Below are 4,733 nucleotides of genomic sequence, written 5' to 3' on the forward strand. Positions count from 1 at the left end.
AAGAAGAAGAAGAAGAAGAAGAAGAAGAAGAAGAAGAGGAGGAGGAGGAGGAGGAGGAGGAGAAGGAGGAGGAATAAGAAGAGGAGGAGGAGCAAGAAGAAGAGGAGAGGAGGAAGGCACGTTCAAGGGTCGAAAGGTCGGACTCTCCAGGCCCCCCCAGTGCTGTTAAAACTGGAACTCCTCAGGCCTCAAGCTGTTCCAGATCGGATTCTCTATGCCTCACGCTGTTCCAGATCGGACTGTAATTTCCTTTACTTATCCTGGATCGGATTGACTTAACCACAGCTGCCCCGCTTTAACCGACATCTTCCGACACACGGGTGACAACACAGGGGCACAGAAAATGCTTCTGGCCTCTTGTTATGCCCCTATGTCCACACTGGCCACCTCCCCACGCCAGCAGCAGCGCTGGACACCTACACATAAGCCACAGTCCACAAACCAAGACGAACTCAGTACTCCACTGACGTAGTTCACTCCACTGACGTAGTTCACTCCGCTGTCTCCGAGGTGGAGGAACCCAGTCTCCCTCCTGCCGTAATGTCAGGTTCCAGTTAAACTACAAAAGGACCCATCTGCTCTCCCCTTCCCCTCCTAGACTGCCTGACGGACCATTTGCGGGCAAAGGGCGCCACCTACCACCTTCCCCCTCCAGCAGGTAATTGAGGTGGTTTTGTGCGAGGTCATTGCATTCTCCTCTAAACCCTCTATGGTCCCGAAAGGGTTGACCTTTGGACAGGTCATCAATTCATATAAGAATGTTTGCTCAGTTTCGTCTCTTCTTCCCCTCCCCTTCCCTCACTCCCCCACACCTACCTACCTACCTTCCTACCTTCCGGGGTAAACCTAAGGCAAGTGTGTGATTCAACGACGCCGGACCTAACTGACCCTCACCCTTCCCCTCACCCCTCCTCCCGTCCCCTCCCCTCCAAGATGACCCCTTGTGTACGCAGTGGTCAGCGTATAGAGATGTACCCAAAGCCGCCCCCATCACACATAAGCCCTTTGATAAAAGAAAAAAAAAAAAAACCGTAGTCCAGAATATGACCCTCTCTCTCTCTCTCTCTCTCTCTCTCTCTCTCTCTCTCTCTCTCTCTCTCTCTCTCTCTCTCTCTCCCTTCGCGTCCTGTTGACACTGAAGCGACGACGGGTATTAGATGATCAAGCAATCGAGTGGAAACTGCCAGGGAGAGAGAGAGAGAGAGAGAGGAAGCTTCGGCGACGTGGCTTTTATGTGATGGAATTAGCGACTGGCTACCAATTAAGCAAGTAATTAGACAACAACATAACTTCCCCTCCTCCTCCTCCTCCTCCTCCTCCTCCTCCTCCTCCCCCTCCCCTTCCTCCTCCTCCTCCTCTCAAACTCTGAACGCCAGAGCGTGTACAAGTTCCCTATCACATTGTGGTGCTACAGGTGTTGTGTGTGTGTGTGTGTGTGTGTGCGTTTGTGGTAGATGGGAGCGTTTGTGGTAGGCAGGGGGGGGGGGAGGTGTTTGTGGAAAGTTGGGGTGTGTTTTAGGTGGGGGTGTTTGTGTTAAGTGGGGGGTATTTCAGGTAGGTGGGGGATGTTTGAAGTAGGTGGGGGATGTTTGTGGTAGGTACGGGGGTGTTTGTGGTAGGTACGGGGGTGTTTGTGGTAGGTGGTAGGTGGTAGGTGGTGGGGGAGTTGTTTGTGGTATGTGGGGGATGAGTGTGTTTACGCTGGGAGTGGGAGGGTGTGTTTATGGCCAAGCCAGAAGAATGCGCGGGGAATATGTACAGTCTTTTACTACTGAGATAAATGTATATTAAATTCTTGTGCTTTGTAATACGAAATCCTTGACTTTATATAAACAGTATAGCTTTATTAAACCGAAAATTCTCTTCATTTTTCTCTCATCGCTGGGAAATATTCGCATTATTACAGAGTATGATACTAATTAATGAGTAATGGTCACTTACGTATTTAAGCAAGTGATGAAGAAGTTTGTCGATAATAATAATAATTTTTATACAAAGATTATCACCATTCACCGGAAGTCTCATTCAGAATGTAGAAATAGATGTATAACACGTATGTCATATTTTCAGTATAGTTAGACACTTTCGATTATCACCCCCGATGAAAATAATTGATCATATTATTACTGAAGAAAGTTATAATATCACTGAGAATACAAAGTTTCGATCATCGGTGAAATCACATTATTCTCAGCGAAGTTTGACTTGAGGAACGAAGTGCTTTGTACACACACACCACCGCCAACTACACTAGCTGTCTCGTGCTCTGGTGGTGGTGTAACACCCTCTCCCCGGCACCATCGCGACTAACAAAGCAAGGGAGATGGGTGTTATCATAGCCTGCTGTGCTATCAGACAGACGAATCCCTTCTGTATTAGGGGACATGAGGGAGAGGGGAGGAGGTGGAGGAGGATGGGGGCTTCTCTCTCTCTCTCTCTCTCTCTCTCTCTCTCTCTCTCTCTCTCTCTCTCTCTCTCTCTCTCTCAAACCTACTAGATTTACAGGAGGAGGAGGAGGAGGAGAGGTGGTGAGGGTGAGGGGGAAAAAAGATTGTTAACGAAAATGGTTAAACCCAACTAGAGATGATGTCTAGTGGCATACACAGACTCTACTCTCGTCAAACTGGGTTTTCAAAAGTTCCGTTGACCTTACTACATTCCTTCGATCCCATTCTCGGGAGGGTGTGTCACACAGACCAACCCAACCCTTAAAAGAATCCAATCCTAAGGCTGTAGCAGAACACATTGTTCACGTGCTTCTTTTCGCCGCTAAACCCAAAACCCCCATTTGATGTGCCCAAAAAAAAAAGAGAAGGAAAAAAGAATGGATATCAGAGCAATATGTTTTTCGCGATCGTATAAAATCTGTAAACACCAGTTCGTTGTTCTTTATCCCTGTTCAATAAACATGAACAATTGAATCTTTACACAAGAGCTTTATCTTCGTTTTATTCAGCATTGGCAGTTGCTGACGGGCTATTGTGTGTGTGTGTGTGTGTGTGTGTGTGTGTCAACAGTAAGTTCATGTTTATCTGTTTTTTTTTGTCTATTCATGTACGTGTATATGTGTATATATGTGTACATGAATGTGCGTGCGTCTGCATGTGTCCCTGTGTGTATGAGAGAGAGAGAGAGAGAGAGAGAGAGAGAGAGAGAGAGAGACTAGGGGAAGGTAAGATATTCCCTGTCATGCGCCCCTGTCATGAACCCTTGCCATGCACCCCTGTCATGCACCCCTGTCATGCGCCCCTGTCATGCGCCCCTGTCATGCGCCCCTGTCATGCGCCCCTGTCATGCACCCTTGCCATGCACCCCTGTCATGCGCCCCTGTCATGCGCCCCTGTCATGCACCCTTGTCATGCACCCGTCATGCGCCCCTGTCATGCGCTCCTGTCATGCACCCCTGTCATGCACCCTTGCCATGCGCCCCTGTCATGCACCCCTGTCATGCACCCCTGTCATGCGCCCCTGTCATGCGCCCCTGTCATGCGCCACAGACCGAGTTCCCTGACCTTGAAGGCGACAGGATCTCTCCCCAACATCAAACACCAACAGTGCATCAGGTCAGAGGTCGAGTCAAAGGAGAGCGAGGGAGGGAGGGAGGGAGGGAGGGCTGGCTATTGGGATGTGTGTGTGTGTGTGTGTGTGTGTGTGTGTGTGTGTGTGTGTGTGTGGAGGAGGGTGTATACAGCACACTGGCACCCTCACCGTCGCTGTCGGCAAACAGACAGATAATGGCACTGTCAACAATGTGGGTCCTGTGTGCCAGCGTGGCCTGGAGAAGATCCAGGAGGAGGACCTGATAAGGCGTTACGTCTGCCACGTAAATGCAAAACAGATGCCTTGCCTCGTTCACTACGGCGGAGGAAGAGATCGTCCCCTTCGCGCATCCACGACGCGCATAGGTTATGATGCCCTTGAGGGACGCCCTTGGGTTCGGATGCACGAGACGCTTAGATATGCTCACGACGCACGCAGTTATGCGCTTAAAAGGCACACTTGGAGACACAGGAGACGCTAATTGATTATTATACGCTTATGAGACACCCTTAAGTAGAGACTCGAAATGCGCTTAGCGACACACTTAAGATGTAAAGTGTAGACTTGCGAGACACTTAGATGCAGGAAGCAAGAGGCACTTAAGGTATGGTCTTATGAGCGAGTTATATCTTTCAGGACATACGTAAGAACAGACTGAGGACGCACTGGTTTAATATATCCAAAGTTAGATTAGGTTAGGTTATGTATTATATATAGTTACCTGACTTTGACATAACTTAGAGAGATTTTTAGAACAATCGATGCAAAAAAAAGATAAATACGGAGAAGGTCGACAGTGAATTGTCATTTCATGAGTGTTGGGAACGACCCATCGTATTAAGTACTCATGAACCTGTAGTTCGTTCCTCATCTTCGGTAAACATGACGACAGTAGAAGTACGAGGTGAAGCTTCATATGATTCCACATAAATGTAATCATATTACCTTTACAACCTTGGGATATACGTAATCTAAGCCTCGCTATACTTCACACCACTGAAGGTAATTCTTCCTGGAATGGGTTACCTGTTCTATTCTTACCCTTTTGGGTGGTTGAATGATGGGTTTCATGACACCGCGAAAAAAATCTCATGTCCTGTGGGTACTTAAAATGGGTATGTGGATATGTGCCAAACAAACGACCCAACACTGGATTCCTCCTCAGCCTTCAATTCTCTTTCTTGTCCCTTCAC

The sequence above is a fragment of the Panulirus ornatus genome, chromosome 30 (genome assembly GCF_036320965.1).
Source record: "Panulirus ornatus isolate Po-2019 chromosome 30, ASM3632096v1, whole genome shotgun sequence".
Taxonomy (NCBI): Eukaryota; Metazoa; Arthropoda; class Malacostraca; order Decapoda; family Palinuridae; genus Panulirus; species Panulirus ornatus.